Source organism: Tachypleus tridentatus, chromosome 8, assembly GCF_004210375.1.
Source record: "Tachypleus tridentatus isolate NWPU-2018 chromosome 8, ASM421037v1, whole genome shotgun sequence".
Taxonomy (NCBI): Eukaryota; Metazoa; Arthropoda; class Merostomata; order Xiphosura; family Limulidae; genus Tachypleus; species Tachypleus tridentatus.
In genome coordinates this window covers 132786081-132812327 of record NC_134832.1, presented here as the reverse complement: position 1 = coordinate 132812327, position 26247 = coordinate 132786081, and the positions used below count along the sequence as shown (strand labels likewise).

Here is a 26247-nt window from a genome sequence, read left to right as displayed (position 1 = left end):
ATATTCCGATTCGCATTTAGTGTTTTAACGCTATTAGGTGAATTTTATCTAAATTAAAGTTATTTACACTCTTCTTAGGATTACAATTTTTACTTTCGACAGAAGTTCTCTTGCTTTTTAAAGTGTCACAAGAACTTATAACGAATTAGAAACGTTATTTTTTTAACTTGAAAATAAAAGCAACCATAAATCACAATTACAAACTCTTCTATACAAAGTTTGCGACTTAACATATCAATAAATAATAGGAAAATCAATTTACAAAACAACTCAATTTGTTTGTGTCAAGTGCTATCGTAAAAAGATTGCGAGGCTAATAACCCAGCTAATAACTTTTGTTATTTTAATTAAAAAAAGCTTAAAACATAGAACGCCAAATTCCTCTTCAATGTAAATAAAATATATTTCTCATAATTGAAGGAAATGTTTACACAAAACTCCTTTCAACTACACCAGTTAAGAGTTCTTATAGATTTCTCTTCTACTCTATACAACCGATCAAAAACATGCATTAAAAAAGGAATTTCACACTGATATCTTGCATTATTTTCGCTAGTCATATACGAAAACGAAAACCATTATACAACGGCTGGGAGGGCGAGTAAACTCACGAATATACGAAAAGAAAACCATAAATCTCAATCTCAACTGTAACTTCCTGATCGAAGATGCTTCACCGTAGTATACCTCTTCTCGGCCTATCTTTCACGCCTAACCACGATTAAACACCTTACATAATGAAGAAATATTCATCTCGTTACTTCATCAAAAGTGTATTTTTTATAAGTTATTTCAACTGTTTTTCTTTAATCGTGTTCGCCTATACATGGATTAATACTGACAAAAGCAAAAGCGTTTGTTCTAAATATTCTATAACGCATCGAAAACGTATTTTCAATCACATCTTTTTAAATGTTTCAGAAAAAACGTTTCCAGTGTGGACAGCATCTCAAATCTTTTAAACTTCTTTCTCTTCGTTGTTGTCTTCATCTGAATGTTAGTGTTTGTATGACGAGAAATTTCTTTAACCTTCACATATTTGGGTTCAAGAGAAATTCGTCGTTTTCCTTAGACCTATCGACTCTCAACGTATTGTGTGAGTTGTGCAATACTTATTACTGTTCTCAACGTAGAACACGAAAATTTATAAATTACTCTAAGAAGGAAAGTAACGAGAAAGCAACAGCAATCGCCGTTAAGAGAATTAACATCCGTTTTATTTCCTCCAGTCACTTGGGTTGACAATATTCGACAAAGTTACAACTCTATTGTTTCTGATCTCAGATGGCCTTGCATTACCACCTGGTGATAACGCTCGACACGTAACTCGAAGGATCGAATTCCCATCTCAATAAACGTTATAATATTTCAATCAATCCCACTAGTCTTGCACCGCTGAATTAGGAACCGCTAGCACGGATAGTTCTCGTGTAGTTTTAGGAAAATTAAAAACGAAACAAACAAAAGAAAACAGGCATTTGAAGACAATGAGGTTAATATTATCGACAGATAAGACAACACGAGCCTTGTCAAAAAGTTCCTAATATTCCAATTCGTGTATTATATTCCAATTCTTTATCCTGCTTAAATTGGTGAATTAATTTAGCAAGTAACTTTGAAGCGTATATTTCGAACACTTAAACATGTAGAGATTAAATTGGTCAAAAGAATTTATCTTTACGTACTCAACACAATGTTCGTATCACTTTAATGAGGGTATACTCGTTCTTACCTTTTAATGTTTCACATGTAGAATTGTAAGATCAAAATAAATGTAATTATAGAGAAAATATTCTTAATATATTGAATGATTTAGAAAGGAAATAATTTATATTAAGAGGAAAATGTTCTAATTATAATGTGTACGTACTCTTCTTTCAATAAAGTTTCACTAAGCATGCCCGAAAACTCAAAGGACGGTCGAGTAATAAGAAAACCAGCTCAACATGATCATATGTCGTATACCCCCCAACAGGCTACCGTCATCTTCAACTTGCATCAACGTTTTTCTTTTAACATGCACAGCTGAATGACTGCGCACTTGCGACGCTAGAAATTTGGGTGCGTGGCATATTTCGGTGCTTCCTCTGAATCAAAGAACTTTCTCTGTTTATTGAAGATATTTCGAAAAGGATTGACGAAACACTCATATCCGTTTAACATTAATTTCACAATAAAATTGCATCGGCCGGGAATCGAACCCGGGCCACCCGCGTGGCAGGCGAGTATTCTACCACTGAACCACCGATGCTTGTTTAAGTGTTTTTATGCTACCTGTTATAATATCTTCAAGGAAATACTGGTCAATGAACTTTTACACGGTCACTTGCTTCTCCTGTAAGATGATCTTCCAGCAAACAAGTACTTCTCCAAAACCATCACTGCAATATATTGCTAAGAGTTCCTCCTATTTAGTAATGTAAATTATTTGCTTTTCTGATAATCTCACGGTTTTACTAAGAAGAATTATGTAATTACATTAAGTCGCACCGAAATAAAGGCTTATCCCAGAAGAAGGCGATATTTAAATCACGTTTCTTTGAAATTTTGCAAATTTCTCGTCTAATACATTTTCATTCTATTTCAATCTACCTAAATAAATACCCATCGGAATTATTATACATAAATGCTTCGTTATCGTTATCTATTTGCAAATCATTCATGCGCCGTGGTTTACAAAGTGAAACAATGTTTGCATTTAACCACCAAAGTGAGAATATTTGAAAAAAAACAAACAAACAAACAACAAATGTTTATTCCTAGCCCTTCGAGGACGAATTAGACGGTGTGTTTCTCTTTATACAGCACTTTAAATGCCTTTTTTCGATTGAAAGCTACTTTTCAAGACATTTGAATCCATTAGAATCAGTCATTTCCTTAACCTCACCACACAAATTGCAAAACGATATAAATATATGTGTAAAATTATTGATAGAGAGACAAAACCTGGAAAAGAAAAGCATAACATGTGAATCAATAATATAAACTTTTCCTTACCGAAATATGTGATTAAACAAAATAAAAGAGGTAAATTATTTTTCGAATATATTTGAAAAATCCCAGCTTTAAAAATAACAATAGTGAGTTAACTGAAGCACATTATCTATTGTTTATTTCTTAAATTTCTCGTGAAAACCTTAAGAAAAGAAAAGGACATTTCTACTCATTCATTAGAAAATTATCAATCGCCAAGTAGAACGTCAACGGTATTCCAGTTGATGTAATAGAAACGAATATTCCGATTCGCATTTAGTGTTTTTAACGCTATTAGGTGAATTTTATCTAAATTAAAGTTATTTACACTCTTTCTTAGGATTACAATTCTTTACTTTCGACAGAAGTTCTCTTGCTTTTAAAGTGTCACAAGAACTTATAACGAATTAGAAACGTTATTTTTTTAACTTGAAAATAAAAAGCAACCATAAATCACAATTACAAACTCTTCTATACAAAGTTTGCGACTTAACATATCAATAAATAATAGGAAAATCAATTTACAAAACAACTCAATTTGTTTGTGTCAAGTGCTATCGTAAAAAGATTGCGAGGCTAATAACCCAGCTAATAACTTTTGTTATTTTAATTAAAAAAAGCTTAAAACATAGAACGCCAAATTCCTCTTCAATGTAAATAAAATATATTTCTCATAATTGAAGGAAATGTTTACACAAAACTCCTTTTCAACTACACCAGTTAAGAGTTCTTATAGATTTCTCTTCTACTCTATACAACCGATCTAAAAACTAGAGGGAAGGCAGCAAAAAAAGGAATTTCACACTCTTGCATTATTTTCGTTATACGAAAAGAAAACCATAAACTGAAACTCACCACAATCTCAACCGTAACTTCCCGATCGAAGATGCTTCACCGTAGTATACTTCTTCTCGGCCATCTTTCACGCCTAACCACGATTAAACACCTTACATAATGAAGAAATATTCATCTCGTTACTTCATCAAAAGTGTATTTTTTATAAGTTATTTCAACTGTTTTTCTTTAATCGTGTTCGCCTATACATGGATTAATACTGACAAAAGCAAAAGCGTTTGTTCTAAATATTCTATAACGCATCGAAAACGTATTTTCAATCACATCTTTTTAAATGTTTCAGAAAAAACGTTTCCAGTGTGGACAGTATCTCAAATCTTTAAACTTCTTTCTCTTCGTTGTTCTCTTCATCTGAATGTTAGTGTTTGTATGACGAGAAATTTCTTTAAACTTCACATATTTGGGTTCAAGAGAAATTCGTCGTTTTCCTTAGACCTATCGACTCTCAACGTATTGTGTGAGTTGTGCAATACTTATTACTGTTCTCAACGTAGAACACGAAAATTTATAAATTACTCTAAGAAGGAAAGTAACGAGAAAGCAACAGCAATCGCCGTTAAGAGAATTAACATCCGTTTTATTTCCTCCAGTCACTTGGGTTGACAATATTCGACAAAGTTACAACTCTATTGTTTCTGATCTCAGATGGCCTTGCATTACCACCTGGTTATAACGCTCGACACGTAACTCGAAGGATCGAATTCCCATCTCAATAAACGTTATAATATTTCAATCAATCCCACTAGTCTTGCACCGCTGAATTAGGAACCGCTAGCACGGATAGTTCTCGTGTAGTTTTACGGAAAATTAAAAACGAAACAAACAAAAGAAAACAGGCATTTCAAGACAATGAGGTTAATATTATCGACAGATAAGACAACACAAGCCTTGTCAAAAAGTTCCTAATATTCCAATTCGTGTATTATATTCCAATTCTTTATCCTGCTTAAATTGGTGAATTAATTTAGCAAGTAACTTTGAAGCGTATATTTCGAACACTTAAACATGTAGAGATTAAACTGGTCAAAAAGAATTTATCTTTACGTACTCAACACAATGTTCGTATCACTTTAATGAGGGTATACTGTTCTTACCTTTTAATGTTTCACATGTAGAATTGTAAGATCAAAATAAATGTAATTATAGAGAAAATATTCTTAATATATTGAATGATTTAGAAAGGAAATAATTTATATTAAGAGGAAAATGTTCTAATTATAATGTGTACGTACTCTTCTTTCAATAAAGTTTCACTAAGCATGCCCGAAAACTCAAAGGACGGTCGAGTAATAAGAAAACCAGCTCAACATGATCATATGTCGTATACCCCCAACAGGCTACCGTCATCTTCAACTTGCATCAACGTTTTTCTTTTAACAAGCACAGCTGAATGACTGCGCACTTGCGACGCTAGAAATTTGGGTGCGTGGCATATTTCGGTGCTTCCTCTGAATCAAAGAACTTTCTCTGTTTATTGAAGATATTTCGAAAAGGATTGACGAAACACTCATATCCGTTTAACATTAATTTCACAATAAAATTGCATCGGCCGGGAATCGAACCGGGCCACCCGCGTGGCAGGCGAGTATTCTACCACTGAACCACCGATGCTTGTTTAAGTGTTTTATGCTACCTGTTATAATATCTTCAAGGAAATACTGGTCAATGAACTTTACACGGTTACTTGCTTTCCCTGTAAGATGATCTTCCAGCAAACAAGTACTTCTCCAAAACCATCACTGCAATATTCTGCTAAGAGTTCCTCCTATTTAGTAATGTAAATTATTTGCTTTTCTGATAATCTCACGGTTTTACTAAGAAGAATTATGTAATTACATTAAGTCGCACCGAAATAAAGGCTTATCCCAGAAGAAGGCGATATTTAAATCACGTTTCTTTGAAATTTTGCAAATTTCTCGTCTAATACATTTTCATTCTATTTCAATCTACCTAAATAAATACCCATCGGAATTATTATACATAAATGCTTCGTTATCGTTATCTATTTGCAAATCATTCATGCGCCGTGGTTTACAAAGTGAAACAATGTTTGCATTTAACCACCAAAGTGAGAATATTTGAAAAAACAAACAAACAAACAACAAATGTTTATTTCTAGCCCTTCGATGACGAATTAGACGGTGTGTTTCTCTTTATACAGCACTTTAAATGCCTTTTTTCGATTGAAAGCTACTTTTCAAGACATTTGAATCCATTAGAATCAGTCATTTCCTTAACCTCACCACACAAATTGCAAAACGATATAAATATATGTGTAAAATTATTGATAGAGAGACAAAACCTGGAAAAGAAAAGCATAACAAGTGAATCAATAATATAAACTTTTCCTTACTGAAAGATGTGATTAAACAAAATAAAAGAGGTAAATTATTTTTCGAATATATTTGAAACATCCCAGCTTTAGAAATAACAATAGTGAGTTAACTGAAGCACATAATCTATTGTTTATTTCTTAAATTTCTCGTGAAAACCTTAAGAAAAGAAAAGGACATTTCTACTCATTCATTAGAAAATCATCAATCGCCAAGTAGAACGTCAACGGTATTCCAGTTGATGTAATAGAAACGAATATTCCGATTCGCATTTAGTGTTTTAACGCTATTAGGTGAATTCTATCTGAATTAAAGTTATTTACACTCTTTCTTAGGATTACAATTCTTTACTTTCGACAGAAGTTCTCTTGCTTTTAAAGTGTCACAAGAACTTATAACGAATTAGAAACATTATTTTTTAACTTGAAAGTAAAAGCAACCATAAATCACAATTACAAACTCTTCTATACAAAGTTTGCGACTTAACATATCAATGAATAATAGGAAAATCAATTTACAAAACAACTCAATTTGTTTGTGTCAAGTGCTATCGTAAAAAGATTGCGAGGCTAATAACCCAGCTAATAACTTTTGTTATTTTAATTAAAGAAAGCTTAAAACATAGAACGCCAAATTCCTCTTCAATGTAAATAAAATATATTTCTCATAATTGAAGGAAATGTTTACACAAAACTCCTTTTCAACTACACCAGTTAAGAGTTCTTATAGATTTCTCTTCTACTCTATACAACCGATCAAAAAAATGTAAAAAAAAGGAATTTCACACTCTTGCATTATTTTCGTTATACGAAAAGAAAACCATAAACCGAAAATCACCACAATCTCAACCGTAACTTCCCGATCGAAGATGCTTCACCGTAGTATACTTCTTCTCGGCCATCATTCACGCCTAACCACGATTAAACACCTTACATAATGAAGAAATATTCATCTCGTTACTTCATCAAAAGTGTATTTTTTATAAGTTATTTCAACTGTTTTTCTTTAATCGTGTTCGCCCTATACATGGATTAATACTGACAAAAGCAAAAGCGTTTGTTCTAAATATTCTATAACGCATCGAAAACGTATTTTCAATCACATCTTTTTTAAATGTTTCAGAAAAAACGTTTCCAGTGTGGACAGTATCTCAAATCTTTAAACTTCTTTCTCTTCGTTGTTGTCTTCATCTGAATGTTAGTGTTTGTATGACGAGAAATTTCTTTAAACTTCACATATTTGGGTTCAAGAGAAATTCGTCGTTTTCCTTAGACCTATCGACTCTCAACGTATTGTGTGAGTTGTGCAATACTTATTACTGTTCTCAACGTAGAACACGAAAATTTATAAATTACTCTAAGAAGGAAAGTAACGAGAAAGCAACAGCAATCGCCGTTAAGAGAATTAACATCCGTTTTATTTCCTCCAGTCACATGGGATGACAATATTCGACAAAGTTACAACTCTATTGTTTCTAATCTCAGATGGCCTAGCATTAGCACCTGGTTATAACGCTCGACACGTAACTCGAAGGATCGAATTCCCATCTCAATAAACGTTATAATATTTCAATCAATCCCACTAGTCTTGCACCGCTGAATTAGGAACCGCTAGCACAGATAGTTCTCGTGTAGTTTTACGGAAAATTAAAACGAAACAAACAAAAGAAAACAGGCATTTCAAGACAATGAGGTTAATATTATCGACAGATAAGACAACACAAGCCTTGTCAAAAAGTTCCTAATATTCCAATTCGCGTATTATATTCCAATTCTTTATCCTGCTTAAATTGGTGAATTAATTTAGCAAGTAACTTTGAAGCGTATATTTCGAACACTTAAACATGTAGAGATTAAATTGGTCAAAAAGAATTTATCTTTACGTACTCAACACAATGTTCGTATCACTTTAATGAGGGTATACTCGTTCTTACCTTTTAATGTTTCACATGTAGAATTGTAAGATCAAAATAAATGTAATTATAGAGAAAATATTCTTAATATATTGAATGATTTAGAAAGGAAATAATTTATATTAAGAGGAAAATGTTCTAATTATAATGTGTACGTACTCTTCTTTCAATAAAGTTTCACTAAGCATGCCCGAAAACTCAAAGGACGGTCGAGTAATAAGAAAACCAGCTCAACATGATCATATGTCGTATACCCCCCCAACAGGCTACCGTCATCTTCAACTTGCATCAACGTTTTTCTTTTAACAAGCACAGCTGAATGACTGCGCACTTGCGACGCTAGAAATTTGGGTGCGTGGCATATTTCGGTGCTTCCTCTGAATCAAAGAACTTTCTCTGTTTATTGAAGATATTTCGAAAAGGATTGACGAAACACTCATATCCGTTTAACATTAATTTCACAATAAAATTGCATCGGCCGGGAATCGAACCTGGCCACCCGCGTGGCAGGCGAGTATTCTACCACTGAACCACCGATGCTTGTTTAACGGTTTTATGCTACCTGTTATAATATCTTCAAGGAAATACTGGTCAATGAACTTTACACGGTTACTTGCTTTCCCTGTAAGATGATCTTCCAGCAAACAAGTACTTCTCCAAAACCATCACTGCAATATTTTGCTAAGAGTTCCTCCTATTTAGTAATGTAAATTATTTGCTTTTCTGATAAACTCACGGTTTTACTAAGAAGAATTATGTAATTACATTAAGTAGCACCGAAATAAAGGCTTATCCCAGAAGAAGGCGATATTTAAATCACGTTTCTTTGAAATTTTGCAAATTTCTCGTCTAATACATTTTCATTCTATTTCAATCTACCTAAATAAATACCCATCGGAATTATTATACATAAATGCTTCGTTATCGTTATCTATTTGCAAATCATTCATGCGCCGTGGTTTACAAAGTGAAACAATGTTTGCATTTAACCACCAAAGTGAGAATATTTGAAAAAAAACAAACAAACAACAAATGTTTATTTCTAGCCCTTCGATGACGAATTAGACGGTGTGTTTCTCTTTATACAGCACTTTAAATGCCTTTTTCGATTCAAAGCTACTTTTCAAGACATTTGAATCCATTAGAATCAGTCATTTCCTTAACCTCACCACACAAATTGCAAAACGATATAAATATATGTGTAAAATTATTGATAGAGAGACAAAACCTGGAAAAGAAAAGCATAACAAGTGAATCAATAATATAAACTTTTCCTTACTGAAAGATGTGATTAAACAAAATAAAAGAGGTAAATTATTTTTCGAATATATTTGAAACATCCCAGCTTTAGAAATAACAATAGTGAGTTAACTGAAGCACATAATCTATTGTTTATTTCTTAAATTTCTCGTGAAAACCTTAAGAAAAGAAAAGGACATTTCTACTCATTCATTAGAAAATCATCAATCGCCAAGTAGAACGTCAACGGTATTCCAGTTGATGTAATAGAAACGAATATTCCGATTCGCATTTAGTGTTTTAACGCTATTAGGTGAATTTTATCTGAATTAAAGTTATTTACACTCTTTCTTAGGATTACAATTCTTTACTTTCGACAGAAGTTCTCTTGCTTTTAAAGTGTCACAAGAACTTATAACGAATTAGAAACATTATTTTTTTAACTTGAAAGTAAAAGCAACCATAAATCACAATTACAAACTCTTCTATACAAAGTTTGCGACTTAACATATCAATGAATAATAGGAAAATCAATTTACAAAACAACTCAATTTGTTTGTGTCAAGTGCTATCGTAAAAAGATTGCGAGGCTAATAACCCAGCTAATAACTTTTGTTATTTTAATTAAAAAAAGCTTAAAACATAGAACGCCAAATTCCTCTTCAATGTAAATAAAATATATTTCTCATAATTGAAGGAAATGTTTACACAAAACTCCTTTTCAACTACACCAGTTAAGAGTTCTTATAGATTTCTCTTCTACTCTATACAACCGATCAAAAATGAAAAAAAAAAAATGAAAAAGGAATTTCACACTCTTGCATTATTTTCGTTATACGAAAAGAAAACCATAAACTGAAACTCACCACAATCTCAACCGTAACTTCCCGATCGAAGATGCTTCACCGTAGTAGCCTTCTTCTCGGCCATCTTTCACGCCTAACCACGATTAAACACCTTACATAATGAAGAAATATTCATCTCGTTACTTCATCAAAAGTGTATTTTTTATAAGTTATTTCAACTGTTTTTCTTTAATCGTGTTCGCCTATACATGGATTAATACTGACAAAAGCAAAAGCGTTTGTTCTAAATATTCTATAACGCATCGAAAACGTATTTTCAATCACATCTTTTAAATGTTTCAGAAAAAACGTTTCCAGTGTGGACAGCATCTCAAATCTTTTAAACTTCTTTCTCTTCGTTGTTGTCTTCATCTGAATGTTAGTGTTTGTATGACGAGAAATTTCTTTAAACTTCACATATTTGGGTTCAAGAGAAATTCGTCGTTTTCCTTAGACCTATCGACTCTCAACGTATTGTGTGAGTTGTGCAATACTTATTACTGTTCTCAACGTAGAACACGAAAATTTATAAATTACTCTAAGAAGGAAAGTAACGAGAAAGCAACAGCAATCGCCGTTAAGAGAATTAACATCCGTTTTATTTCCTCCAGTCACTTGGGATGACAATATTCGACAAAGTTACAACTCTATTGTTTCTGATCTCAGATGGCCTAGCATTACCACCTGGTGATAACGCTCGACACGTAACTCGAAGGATCGAATTCTTGTCATCTCAATAAACGTTATAATATTTCAATCAATCCCACTAGTCTTGCACCGCTGAATTAGGAACCGCTAGCACAGATAGTTCTCGTGTAGTTTTACGGAAAATTAAAAACGAAACAAACAAAAGAAAACAGGCATTTCAAGACAATGAGGTTAATATTATCGACAGATAAGACAACACAAGCCTTGTCAAAAAGTTCCTAATATTCCAATTCGTGTATTATATTCCAATTCTTTATCCTGCTTAAATTGGTGAATTAATTTAGCAAGTAACTTTGAAGCGTATATTTCGAACACTTAAACATGTAGAGATTAAATTGGTCAAAAAGAATTTATCTTTACGTACTCAACACAATGTTCGTATCACTTTAATGAGGGTATACTCGTTCTTACCTTTTAATGTTTCACATGTAGAATTGTAAGATCAAAATAAATGTAATTATAGAGAAAATATTCTTAATATATTGAATGATTTAGAAAGGAAATAATTTATATTAAGAGGAAAATGTTCTAATTATAATGTGTACGTACTCTTCTTTCAATAAAGTTTCACTAAGCATGCCCGAAAACTCAAAGGACGGTCGAGTAATAAGAAAACCAGCTCAACATGATCATATGTCGTATACCCCCCAACAGGCTACCGTCATCTTCAACTTGCATCAACGTTTTCTTTTAACATGCACAGCTGAATGACTGCGCACTTGCGACGCTAGAAATTTGGGTGCGTGGCATATTTCGGTGCTTCCTCTGAATCAAAGAACTTTCTCTGTTTATTGAAGATATTTCGAAAAGGATTGACGAAACACTCATATCCGTTTAACATTAATTTCACAATAAAATTGCATCGGCCGGGAATCGAACCTGGCCACCCGCGTGGCAGGCGAGTATTCTACCACTGAACCACCGATGCTTGTTTAAGTGTTTTATGCTACCTGTTATAATATCTTCAATGAAATACTGGTCAATGAACTTTACACGGTCACTTGCTTCCCCTGTAAGATGATCTTCCAGCAAACAAGTACTTCTCCAAAACCATCACTGCAATATTCTGCTAAGAGTTCCTCCTATTTAGTAATGTAAATTATTTGCTTTTCTGATAATCTCACGGTTTTACTAAGAAGAATTATGTAATTACATTAAGTCGCACCGAAATAAAGCTAATCTCTTATCCCAGAAGAAGGCGATATTTAAATCACGTTTCTTTGAAATTTTGCAAATTTCTCGTCTAATACATTTTCATTCTATTTCAATCTACCTAAATAAATACCCATCGGAATTATTATACATAAATGCTTCGTTATCGTTATCTATTTGCAAATCATTCATGCGCCGTGGTTTACAAAGTGAAACAATGTTTGCATTTAACCACCAAAGTGAGAATATTTGAAAAAACAAACAAACAAACAACAAATGTTTATTCCTAGCCCTTCGAGGACGAATTAGACGGTGTGTTTCTCTTTATACAGCACTTTAAATGCCTTTTTTCGATTGAAAGCTACTTTTCAAGACATTTGAATCCATTAGAATCAGTCATTTCCTTAACCTCACCACACAAATTGCAAAACGATATAAATATATGTGTAAAATTATTGATAGAGAGACAAAACCTGGAAAAGAAAAGCATAACATGTGAATCAATAATATAAACTTTTCCTTACTGAAATATGTGATTAAACAAAATAAAAGAGGTAAATTATTTTTCGAATATATTTGAAAAATCCCAGCTTTAAAATAACAATAGTGAGTTAACTGAAGCACATTATCTATTGTTTATTTCTTAAATTTCTCGTGAAAACCTTAAGAAAAGAAAAGGACATTTCTACTCATTCATTAGAAAATTATCAATCGCCAAGTAGAACGTCAACGGTATTCCAGTTGATGTAATAGAAACGAATATTCCGATTCGCATTTAGTGTTTTTAACGCTATTAGGTGAATTTTATCTAAATTAAAGTTATTTACACTCTTTCTTAGGATTACAATTCTTTACTTTCGACAGAAGTTCTCTTGCTTTTAAAGTGTCACAAGAACTTATAACGAATTAGAAACGTTATTTTTTTAACTTGAAAATAAAAGCAACCATAAATCACAATTACAAACTCTTCTATACAAAGTTTGCGACTTAACATATCAATAAATAATAGGAAAATCAATTTACAAAACAACTCAATTTGTTTGTGTCAAGTGCTATCGTAAAAAGATTGCGAGGCTAATAACCCAGCTAATAACTTTTGTTATTTTAATTAAAAAAAGCTTAAAACATAGAACGCCAAATTCCTCTTCAATGTAAATAAAATATATTTCTCATAATTGAAGGAAATGTTTACACAAAACTCCTTTTCAACTACACCAGTTAAGAGTTCTTATAGATTTCTCTTCTACTCTATACAACCGATCAAAAAATGAAAAAAGGAATTTCACACTCTTGCATTATTTTCGTTATACGAAAAGAAAACCATAAACTGAAACTCACCACAATCTCAACCGTAACTTCCCGATCGAAGATGCTTCACCGTAGTATACTTCTTCTCGGCCATCTTTCACGCCTAACCACGATTAAACACCTTACATAATGAAGAAATATTCATCTCGTTACTTCATCAAAAGTGTATTTTTTATAAGTTATTTCAACTGTTTTTCTTTAATCGTGTTCGCCTATACATGGATTAATACTGACAAAAGCAAAAGCGTTTGTTCTAAATATTCTATAACGCATCGAAAACGTATTTTCAATCACATCTTTTTAAATGTTTCAGAAAAAACGTTTCCAGTGTGGACAGCATCTCAAATCTTTTAAACTTCTTTCTCTTCGTTGTTGTCTTCATCTGAATGTTAGTGTTTGTATGACGAGAAATTTCTTTAACCTTCACATATTTGGGTTCAAGAGAAATTCGTCGTTTTCCTTAGACCTATCGACTCTCAACGTATTGTGTGAGTTGTGCAATACTTATTACTGTTCTCAACGTAGAACACGAAAATTTATAAATTACTCTAAGAAGGAAAGTAACGAGAAAGCAACAGCAATCGCCGTTAAGAGAATTAACATCCGTTTTATTTCCTCCAGTCACTTGGGTTGACAATATTCGACAAAGTTACAACTCTATTGTTTCTGATCTCAGATGGCCTTGCATTACCACCTGGTGATAACGCTCGACACGTAACTCGAAGGATCGAATTCCCATCTCAATAAACGTTATAATATTTCAATCAATCCCACTAGTCTTGCACCGCTGAATTAGGAACCGCTAGCACGGATAGTTCTCGTGTAGTTTTAGGAAAATTAAAACGAAACAAACAAAAGAAAACAGGCATTTGAAGACAATGAGGTTAATATTATCGACAGATAAGACAACACGAGCCTTGTCAAAAAGTTCCTAATATTCCAATTCGTGTATTATATTCCAATTCTTTATCCTGCTTAAATTGGTGAATTAATTTAGCAAGTAACTTTGAAGCGTATATTTCGAACACTTAAACATGTAGAGATTAAATTGGTCAAAAGAATTTATCTTTACGTACTCAACACAATGTTCGTATCACTTTAATGAGGGTATACTCGTTCTTACCTTTTAATGTTTCACATGTAGAATTGTAAGATCAAAATAAATGTAATTATAGAGAAAATACTCTTAATATATTGAATGATTTAGAAAGGAAATAATTTATATTAAGAGGAAAATGTTCTAATTATAATGTGTACGTACTCTTCTTTCAATAAAGTTTCACTAAGCATGCCCGAAAACTCAAAGGACGGTCGAGTAATAAGAAAACCAGCTCAACATGATCATATGTCGTATACCCCCCAACAGGCTACCGTCATCTTCAACTTGCATCAACGTTTTTCTTTTAACATGCACAGCTGAATGACTGCGCACTTGCGACGCTAGAAATTTGGGTGCGTGGCATATTTCGGTGCTTCCTCTGAATCAAAGAACTTTCTCTGTTTATTGAAGATATTTCGAAAAGGATTGACGAAACACTCATATCCGTTTAACATTAATTTCACAATAAAATTGCATCGGCCGGGAATCGAACCCGGGCCACCCGCGTGGCAGGCGAGTATTCTACCACTGAACCACCGATGCTTGTTTAAGTGTTTTTATGCTACCTGTTATAATATCTTCAAGGAAATACTGGTCAATGAACTTTACACGGTCACTTGCTTCCCCTGTAAGATGATCTTCCAGCAAACAAGTACTTCTCCAAAACCATCACTGCAATATTCTGCTAAGAGTTCCTCCTATTTAGTAATGTAAATTATTTGCTTTTCTGATAATCTCACGGTTTTACTAAGAAGAATTATGTAATTACATTAAGTAGCACCGAAATAAATGCTAATCTCTTATCCCAGAAGAAGGCGATATTTAAATCACGTTTCTTTGAAATTTTGCAAATTTCTCGTCTAATACATTTTCATTCTATTTCAATCTACCTAAATAAATACCCATCGGAATTATTATACATAAATGCTTCGTTATCGTTATCTATTTGCAAATCATTCATGCGCCGTGGTTTACAAAGTGAAACAATGTTTGCATTTAACCACCAAAGTGAGAATATTTGAAAAAACAAACAAACAAACAACAAATGTTTATTCCTAGCCCTTCGAGGACGAATTAGACGGTGTGTTTCTCTTTATACAGCACTTTAAATGCCTTTTTTCGATTGAAAGCTACTTTTCAAGACATTTGAATCCATTAGAATCAGTCATTTCCTTAACCTCACCACACAAATTGCAAAACGATATAAATATATGTGTAAAATTATTGATAGAGAGACAAAACCTGGAAAAGAAAAGCATAACATGTGAATCAATAATATAAACTTTTCCTTACCGAAATATGTGATTAAACAAAATAAAAGAGGTAAATTATTTTTCGAATATATTTGAAAAATCCCAGCTTTAAAAATAACAATAGTGAGTTAACTGAAGCACATTATCTATTGTTTATTTCTTAAATTTCTCGTGAAAACCTTAAGAAAAGAAAAGGACATTTCTACTCATTCATTAGAAAATTATCAATCGCCAAGTAGAACGTCAACGGTATTCCAGTTGATGTAATAGAAACGAATATTCCGATTCGCATTTAGTGTTTTTAACGCTATTAGGTGAATTTTATCTAAATTAAAGTTATTTACACTCTTTCTTAGGATTACAATTCTTTACTTTCGACAGAAGTTCTCTTGCTTTTAAAGTGTCACAAGAACTTATAACGAATTAGAAACGTTATTTTTTTAACTTGAAAATAAAAAAGCAACCATAAATCACAATTACAAACTCTTCTATACAAAGTTTGCGACTTAACATATCAATAAATAATAGGAAAATCAATTTACAAAACAACTCAATTTGTTTGTGTCAAGTGCTATCGTAAAAAGATTGCGAGGCTAATAACCCAGCTAATAACTTTTGTTATTTTAATTAAAAAAAGCTTAAAACATAGAACGCCAAATTCCTCTTCAATGTAAATAAAATATATTTCTCATAATTGAAGGAAATGTTTACACAAAACTCCTTTTCAACTACACCAGTTAAGAGTTCTTATAGATTTCTCTTCTACTCTATACAACCGATCAAAAAATGACTAGAAAAAGGAATTTCACACTCTTGCATTATTTTCGATGCGAACCCGAATATACGAAAAGAAAACCATAAACTGAAACTCACCACAATCTCAACCGTAACTTCCCGATCGAAGATGCTTCACCGTAGTATACTTCTTCTCGGCCATTTTTCACGCCTAACCACGATTAAACACCTTACATAATGAAGAAATATTCATCTCGTTACTTCATCAAAAGTGTATTTTTTATAAGTTATTTCAACTGTTTTTCTTTAATCGTGTTCGCCTATACATGGATTAATACTGACAAAAGCAAAAGCGTTTGTTCTAAATATTCTATAACGCATCGAAAACGTATTTTCAATCACATCTTTTTAAATGTTTCAGAAAAAACGTTTCCAGTGTGGACAGCATCTCAAATCTTTTAAACTTCTTTCTCTTCGTTGTTGTCTTCATCTGAATGTTAGTGTTTGTATGACGAGAAATTTCTTTAACCTTCACATATTTGGGTTCAAGAGAAATTCGTCGTTTTCCTTAGACCTATCGACTCTCAACGTATTGTGTGAGTTGTGCAATACTTATTACTGTTCTCAACGTAGAACACGAAAATTTATAAATTACTCTAAGAAGGAAAGTAACGAGAAAGCAACAGCAATCGCCGTTAAGAGAATTAACATCCGTTTTATTTCCTCCAGTCACTTGGGTTGACAATATTCGACAAAGTTACAACTCTATTGTTTCTGATCTCAGATGGCCTTGCATTACCACCTGGTGATAACGCTCGACACGTAACTCGAAGGATCGAATTCCCATCTCAATAAACGTTATAATATTTCAATCAATCCCACTAGTCTTGCACCGCTGAATTAGGAACCGCTAGCACGGATAGTTCTCGTGTAGTTTTAGGAAAATTAAAACGAAACAAACAAAAGAAAACAGGCATTTGAAGACAATGAGGTTAATATTATCGACAGATAAGACAACACGAGCCTTGTCAAAAAGTTCCTAATATTCCAATTCGTGTATTATATTCCAATTCTTTATCCTGCTTAAATTGGTGAATTAATTTAGCAAGTAACTTTGAAGCGTATATTTCGAACACTTAAACATGTAGAGATTAAATTGGTCAAAAGAATTTATCTTTACGTACTCAACACAATGTTCGTATCACTTTAATGAGGGTATACTCGTTCTTACCTTTTAATGTTTCACATGTAGAATTGTAAGATCAAAATAAATGTAATTATAGAGAAAATACTCTTAATATATTGAATGATTTAGAAAGGAAATAATTTATATTAAGAGGAAAATGTTCTAATTATAATGTGTACGTACTCTTCTTTCAATAAAGTTTCACTAAGCATGCCCGAAAACTCAAAGGACGGTCGAGTAATAAGAAAACCAGCTCAACATGATCATATGTCGTATACCCCCAACAGGCTACCGTCATCTTCAACTTGCATCAACGTTTTTCTTTTAACATGCACAGCTGAATGACTGCGCACTTGCGACGCTAGAAATTTGGGTGCGTGGCATATTTCGGTGCTTCCTCTGAATCAAAGAACTTTCTCTGTTTATTGAAGATATTTCGAAAAGGATTGACGAAACACTCATATCCGTTTAACATTAATTTCACAATAAAATTGCATCGGCCGGGAATCGAACCCGGGCCACCCGCGTGGCAGGCGAGTATTCTACCACTGAACCACCGATGCTTGTTTAAGTGTTTTTATGCTACCTGTTATAATATCTTCAAGGAAATACTGGTCAATGAACTTTACACGGTCACTTGCTTTCCCTGTAAGATGATCTTCCAGCAAACAAGTACTTCTCCAAAACCATCACTGCAATATTCTGCTAAGAGTTCCTCCTATTTAGTAATGTAAATTATTTGCTTTTCTGATAATCTCACGGTTTTACTAAGAAGAATTATGTAATTACATTAAGTAGCACCGAAATAAATGCTAATCTCTTATCCCAGAAGAAGGCGATATTTAAATCACGTTTCTTTGAAATTTTGCAAATTTCTCGTCTAATACATTTTCATTCTATTTCAATCTACCTAAATAAATACCCATCGGAATTATTATACATAAATGCTTCGTTATCGTTATCTATTTGCAAATCATTCATGCGCCGTGGTTTACAAAGTGAAACAATGTTTGCATTTAACCACCAAAGTGAGAATATTTGAAAAACAAACAAACAAACAACAAATGTTTATTCCTAGCCCTTCGAGGACGAATTAGACGGTGTGTTTCTCTTTATACAGCACTTTAAATGCCTTTTTTCGATTGAAAGCTACTTTTCAAGACATTTGAATCCATTAGAATCAGTCATTTCCTTAACCTCACCACACAAATTGCAAAACGATATAAATATATGTGTAAAATTATTGATAGAGAGACAAAACCTGGAAAAGAAAAGCATAACATGTGAATCAATAATATAAACTTTTCCTTACCGAAATATGTGATTAAACAAAATAAAAGAGGTAAATTATTTTTCGAATATATTTGAAAAATCCCAGCTTTAAAAATAACAATAGTGAGTTAACTGAAGCACATTATCTATTGTTTATTTCTTAAATTTCTCGTGAAAACCTTAAGAAAAGAAAAGGACATTTCTACTCATTCATTAGAAAATTATCAATCGCCAAGTAGAACGTCAACGGTATTCCAATTGATGTAATAGAAACGAATATTCCGATTCGCATTTAGTGTTTTTAACGCTATTAGGTGAATTTTATCTAAATTAAAGTTATTTACACTCTTTCTTAGGATTACAATTCTTTACTTTCGACAGAAGTTCTCTTGCTTTTAAAGTGTCACAAGAACTTATAACGAATTAGAAACGTTATTTTTTTAACTTGAAAATAAAAAGCAACCATAAATCACAATTACAAACTCTTCTATACAAAGTTTGCGACTTAACATATCAATAAATAATAGGAAAATCAATTTACAAAACAACTCAATTTGTTTGTGTCAAGTGCTATCGTAAAAAGATTGCGAGGCTAATAACCCAGCTAATAACTTTTGTTATTTTAATTAAAAAAAGCTTAAAACATAGAACGCCAAATTCCTCTTCAATGTAAATAAAATATATTTCTCATAATTGAAGGAAATGTTAACACAAAACTCCTTTTCAACTACACCAGTTAAGAGTTCTTATAGATTTCTCTTCTACTCTATACAACCGATCAAAAAATGAAAAAAAGGAATTTCACACTCTTGCATTATTTTCGTATACGAAAAGAAAACCATAAACTGAAACTCACCACAATCTCAACCGTAACTTCCCGATCGAAGATGCTTCACCGTAGTATACTTCTTCTCGGCCATCTTTCACGCCTAACCACGATTAAACACCTTACATAATGAAGAAATATTCATCTCGTTACTTCATCAAAAGTGTATTTTTTATAAGTTATTTCAACTGTTTTTCTTTAATCGTGTTCGCCTATACATGGATTAATACTGACAAAAGCAAAAGCGTTTGTTCTAAATATTCCATAACGCATCGAAAACGTATTTTCAATCACATCTTTTTTAAATGTTTCAGAAAAAAACGTTTCCAGTGCGGACAGCATCTCAAATCTTTTAAACTTCTTTCTCTTCGTTGTTGTCTTCATCTGAATGTTAGTGTTTGTATGACGAGAAATTTCTTTAACCTTCACATATTTGGGTTCAAGAGAAATTCGTCGTTTTCCTTAGACCTATCGACTCTCAACGTATTGTGTGAGTTGTGCAATACTTATTACTGTTCTCAACGTAGAACACGAAAATTTATAAATTACTCTAAGAAGGAAAGTAACGAGAAAGCAACAGCAATCGCCGTTAAGAGAATTAACATCCGTTTTATTTCCTCCAGTCACTTGGGTTGACAATATTCGACAAAGTTACAATTCTATTGTTTCTGATCTCAGATGGCCTTGCATTACCACCTGGTGATAACGCTCGACACGTAACTCGAAGGATCGAATTCCCATCTCAATAAACGTTATAATATTTCAATCAATCCCACTAGTCTTGCACCGCTGAATTAGGAACCGCTAGCACGGATAGTTCTCGTGTAGTTTTAGGGAAAATTAAAACGAAACAAACAAAAGAAAACAGGCATTTGAAGACAATGAGGTTAATATTATCGACAGATAAGACAACACGAGCCTTGTCAAAAAGTTCCTAATATTCCAATTCGTGTATTATATTCCAATTCTTTATCCTGCTTAAATTGGTGAATTAATTTAGCAAGTAACTTTGAAGCGTATATTTCGAACACTTAAACATGTAGAGATTAAATTGGTCAAAAGAATTTATCTTTACGTACTCAACACAATGTTCGTATCACTTTAATGAGGGTATACTCGTTCTTACCTTTTAATGTTTCACATGTAGAATTGTAAGATCAAAATAAATGTAATTATAGAGAAAATACTCTTAATATATTGAATGATTTAGAAAGGAAATAATTTATATTAAGAGGAAAATGTTCTAATTATAATGTGTACGTACTCTTCTTTCAATAAAGTTTCACTAAGCATGCCCGAAAACTCAAAGGACGGTCGAGTAATAAGAAAACCAGCTCAACATGATCATATGTCGTATACCCCCAACAGGCTACCGTCATCTTCAACTTGCATCAACGTTTTTCTTTTAACATGCACAGCTGAATGACTGCGCACTTGCGACGCTAGAAATTTGGGTGCGTGGCATATTTCGGTGCTTCCTCTGAATCAAAGAACTTTCTCTGTTTATTGAAGATATTTCGAAAAGGATTGACGAAACACTCATATCCGTTTAACATTAATTTCACAATAAAATTGCATCGGCCGGGAATCGAACCCGGGCCACCCGCGTGGCAGGCGAGTATTCTACCACTGAACCACCGATGCTTGTTTAAGTGTTTTTATGCTACCTGTTATAATATCTTCAAGGAAATACTGGTCAATGAACTTTTACACGGTCACTTGCTTTCCCTGTAAGATGATCTTCCAGCAAACAAGTACTTCTCCAAAACCATCACTGCAATATTCTGCTAAGAGTTCCTCCTATTTAGTAATGTAAATTATTTGCTTTTCTGATAATCTCACGGTTTTACTAAGAAGAATTATGTAATTACATTAAGTAGCACCGAAATAAATGCTAATCTCTTATCCCAGAAGAAGGCGATATTTAAATCACGTTTCTTTGAAATTTTGCAAATTTCTCGTCTAATACATTTTCATTCTATTTCAATCTACCTAAATAAATACCCATCGGAATTATTATACATAAATGCTTCGTTATCGTTATCTATTTGCAAATCATTCATGCGCCGTGGTTTACAAAGTGAAACAATGTTTGCATTTAACCACCAAAGTGAGAATATTTGAAAAACAAACAAACAAACAACAAATGTTTATTCCTAGCCCTTCGAGGACGAATTAGACGGTGTGTTTCTCTTTATACAGCACTTTAAATGCCTTTTTTCGATTGAAAGCTACTTTTCAAGACATTTGAATCCATTAGAATCAGTCATTTCCTTAACCTCACCACACAAATTGCAAAACGATATAAATATATGTGTAAAATTATTGATAGAGAGACAAAACCTGGAAAAGAAAAGCATAACATGTGAATCAATAATATAAACTTTTCCTTACCGAAATATGTGATTAAACAAAATAAAAGAGGTAAATTATTTTTCGAATATATTTGAAAAATCCCAGCTTTAAAAATAACAATAGTGAGTTAACTGAAGCACATTATCTATTGTTTATTTCTTAAATTTCTCGTGAAAACCTTAAGAAAAGAAAAGGACATTTCTACTCATTCATTAGAAAATTATCAATCGCCAAGTAGAACGTCAACGGTATTCCAGTTGATGTAATAGAAACGAATATTCCGATTCGCATTTAGTGTTTTTAACGCTATTAGGTGAATTTTATCTAAATTAAAGTTATTTACACTCTTTCTTAGGATTACAATTCTTTACTTTCGACAGAAGTTCTCTTGCTTTTAAAGTGTCACAAGAACTTATAACGAATTAGAAACGTTATTTTTTTAACTTGAAAATAAAAAGCAACCATAAATCACAATTACAAACTCTTCTATACAAAGTTTGCGACTTAACATATCAATAAATAATAGGAAAATCAATTTACAAAACAACTCAATTTGTTTGTGTCAAGTGCTATCGTAAAAAGATTGCGAGGCTAATAACCCAGCTAATAACTTTTGTTATTTTAATTAAAAAAGCTTAAAACATAGAACGCCAAATTCCTCTTCAATGTAAATAAAATATATTTCTCATAATTGAAGGAAATGTTTACACAAAACTCCTTTTCAACTACACCAGTTAAGAGTTCTTATAGATTTCTCTTCTACTCTATACAACCGATCAAAAAATGAAAAAAAGGAATTTCACACTCTTGCATTATTTTCGTTATACGAAAAGAAAACCATAAACTGAAACTCACCACAATCTCAACCGTAACTTCCCGATCGAAGATGCTTCACCGTAGTATACTTCTTCTCGGCCATCTTTCACGCCTAACCACGATTAAACACCTTACATAATGAAGAAATATTCATCTCGTTACTTCATCAAAAGTGTATTTTTTATAAGTTATTTCAACTGTTTTTCTTTAATCGTGTTCGCCTATACATGGATTAATACTGACAAAAGCAAAAGCGTTTGTTCTAAATATTCTATAACGCATCGAAAACGTATTTTCAATCACATCTTTTTAAATGTTTCAGAAAAAACGTTTCCAGTGTGGACAGCATCTCAAATCTTTTAAACTTCTTTCTCTTCGTTGTTGTCTTCATCTGAATGTTAGTGTTTGTATGACGAGAAATTTCTTTAACCTTCACATATTTGGGTTCAAGAGAAATTCGTCGTTTTCCTTAGACCTATCGACTCTCAACGTATTGTGTGAGTTGTGCAATACTTATTACTGTTCTCAACGTAGAACACGAAAATTTATAAATTACTCTAAGAAGGAAAGTAACGAGAAAGCAACAGCAATCGCCGTTAAGAGAATTAACATCCGTTTTATTTCCTCCAGTCACTTGGGTTGACAATATTCGACAAAGTTACAACTCTATTGTTTCTGATCTCAGATGGCCTTGCATTACCACCTGGTGATAACGCTCGACACGTAACTCGAAGGATCGAATTCCCATCTCAATAAACGTTATAATATTTCAATCAATCCCACTAGTCTTGCACCGCTGAATTAGGAACCGCTAGCACGGATAGTTCTCGTGTAGTTTTAGGAAAATTAAAACGAAACAAACAAAAGAAAACAGGCATTTGAAGACAATGAGGTTAATATTATCGACAGATAAGACAACACGAGCCTTGTCAAAAAGTTCCTAATATTCCAATTCGTGTATTATATTCCAATTCTTTATCCTGCTTAAATTGGTGAATTAATTTAGCAAGTAACTTTGAAGCGTATATTTCGAACACTTAAACATGTAGAGATTAAATTGGTCAAAAGAATTTATCTTTACGTACTCAACACAATGTTCGTATCACTTTAATGAGGGTATACTCGTTCTTACCTTTTAATGTTTCACATGTAGAATTGTAAGATCAAAATAAATGTAATTATAGAGAAAATACTCTTAATATATTGAATGATTTAGAAAGGAAATAATTTATATTAAGAGGAAAATGTTCTAATTATAATGTGTACGTACTCTTCTTTCAATAAAGTTTCACTAAGCATGCCCGAAAACTCAAAGGACGGTCGAGTAATAAGAAAACCAGCTCAACATGATCATATGTCGTATACCCCCAACAGGCTACCGTCATCTTCAACTTGCATCAACGTTTTCTTTTAACATGCACAGCTGAATGACTGCGCACTTGCGACGCTAGAAATTTGGGTGCGTGGCATATTTCGGTGCTTCCTCTGAATCAAAGAACTTTCTCTGTTTATTGAAGATATTTCGAAAAGGATTGACGAAACACTCATATCCGTTTAACATTAATTTCACAATAAAATTGCATCGGCCGGGAATCGAACCCGGGCCACCCGCGTGGCAGGCGAGTATTCTACCACTGAACCACCGATGCTTGTTTAAGTGTTTTTATGCTACCTGTTATAATATCTTCAAGGAAATACTGGTCAATGAACTTTACACGGTCACTTGCTTTCCCTGTAAGATGATCTTCCAGCAAACAAGTACTTCTCCAAAACCATCACTGCAATATTCTGCTAAGAGTTCCTCCTATTTAGTAATGTAAATTATTTGCTTTTCTGATAATCTCACGGTTTTACTAAGAAGAATTATGTAATTACATTAAGTCGCACCGAAATAAAGGCTTATCCCAGAAGAAGGCGATATTTAAATCACGTTTCTTTGAAATTTTGCAAATTTCTCGTCTAATACATTTTCATTCTATTTCAATCTACCTAAATAAATACCCATCGGAATTATTATACATAAATGCTTCGTTATCGTTATCTATTTGCAAATCATTCATGCGCCGTGGTTTACAAAGTGAAACAATGTTTGCATTTAACCACCAAAGTGAGAATATTTGAAAAACAAACAAACAAACAACAAATGTTTATTCCTAGCCCTTCGAGGACGAATTAGACGGTGTGTTTCTCTTTATACAGCACTTTAAATGCCTTTTTTCGATTGAAAGCTACTTTTCAAGACATTTGAATCCATTAGAATCAGTCATTTCCTTAACCTCACCACACAAATTGCAAAACGATATAAATATATGTGTAAAATTATTGATAGAGAGACAAAACCTGGAAAAGAAAAGCATAACATGTGAATCAATAATATAAACTTTTCCTTACCGAAATATGTGATTAAACAAAATAAAAGAGGTAAATTATTTTTCGAATATATTTGAAAAATCCCAGCTTTAAAAATAACAATAGTGAGTTAACTGAAGCACATTATCTATTGTTTATTTCTTAAATTTCTCGTGAAAACCTTAAGAAAAGAAAAGGACATTTCTACTCATTCATTAGAAAATTATCAATCGCCAAGTAGAACGTCAACGGTATTCCAGTTGATGTAATAGAAACGAATATTCCGATTCGCATTTAGTGTTTTTAACGCTATTAGGTGAATTTTATCTAAATTAAAGTTATTTACACTCTTTCTTAGGATTACAATTCTTTACTTTCGACAGAAGTTCTCTTGCTTTTAAAGTGTCACAAGAACTTATAACGAATTAGAAACGTTATTTTTTAACTTGAAAATAAAAAGCAACCATAAATCACAATTACAAACTCTTCTATACAAAGTTTGCGACTTAACATATCAATAAATAATAGGAAAATCAATTTACAAAACAACTCAATTTGTTTGTGTCAAGTGCTATCGTAAAAAGATTGCGAGGCTAATAACCCAGCTAATAACTTTTGTTATTTTAATTAAAAAAAGCTTAAAACATAGAACGCCAAATTCCTCTTCAATGTAAATAAAATATATTTCTCATAATTGAAGGAAATGTTTACACAAAACTCCTTTTCAACTACACCAGTTAAGAGTTCTTATAGATTTCTCTTCTACTCTATACAACCGATCAAAAAATGAAAAAAGGAATTTCACACTCTTGCATTATTTTCGTTATACGAAAAGAAAACCATAAACTGAAACTCACCACAATCTCAACCGTAACTTCCCGATCGAAGATGCTTCACCGTAGTATACTTCTTCTCGGCCATCTTTCACGCCTAACCACGATTAAACACCTTACATAATGAAGAAATATTCATCTCGTTACTTCATCAAAAGTGTATTTTTTATAAGTTATTTCAACTGTTTTTCTTTAATC

The 26247-nt window shown here is 32.6% G+C and overlaps 8 non-coding genes across 8 annotated transcripts; all 8 read right to left on the bottom strand.

Annotated features, from left to right (window-relative positions):
• Positions 1-2180: 2180 nt before the first annotated feature.
• On the bottom strand, positions 2181-2251 carry TRNAG-GCC (transfer RNA glycine (anticodon GCC)). The gene has a single exon. It is a non-coding gene; the product is annotated as a tRNA-Gly (tRNA).
• A 3118-nt stretch (positions 2252-5369) lies between these two features.
• Positions 5370-5439, bottom strand: TRNAG-GCC (transfer RNA glycine (anticodon GCC)). Its single transcript has one exon. It is a non-coding gene; the product is annotated as a tRNA-Gly (tRNA).
• A 3104-nt stretch (positions 5440-8543) lies between these two features.
• TRNAG-GCC (transfer RNA glycine (anticodon GCC)) lies at positions 8544-8613 on the bottom strand. The gene has a single exon. It is a non-coding gene; the product is annotated as a tRNA-Gly (tRNA).
• A 3110-nt stretch (positions 8614-11723) lies between these two features.
• TRNAG-GCC (transfer RNA glycine (anticodon GCC)) lies at positions 11724-11793 on the bottom strand. The gene has a single exon. It is a non-coding gene; the product is annotated as a tRNA-Gly (tRNA).
• Positions 11794-14896: 3103 nt separating this feature from the next.
• On the bottom strand, positions 14897-14967 carry TRNAG-GCC (transfer RNA glycine (anticodon GCC)). The gene has a single exon. It is a non-coding gene; the product is annotated as a tRNA-Gly (tRNA).
• A 3123-nt stretch (positions 14968-18090) lies between these two features.
• Positions 18091-18161, bottom strand: TRNAG-GCC (transfer RNA glycine (anticodon GCC)). The gene has a single exon. It is a non-coding gene; the product is annotated as a tRNA-Gly (tRNA).
• Positions 18162-21269: 3108 nt separating this feature from the next.
• Positions 21270-21340, bottom strand: TRNAG-GCC (transfer RNA glycine (anticodon GCC)). The gene has a single exon. It is a non-coding gene; the product is annotated as a tRNA-Gly (tRNA).
• Positions 21341-24445: 3105 nt separating this feature from the next.
• TRNAG-GCC (transfer RNA glycine (anticodon GCC)) lies at positions 24446-24516 on the bottom strand. The gene has a single exon. It is a non-coding gene; the product is annotated as a tRNA-Gly (tRNA).
• Positions 24517-26247: the final 1731 nt, after the last annotated feature.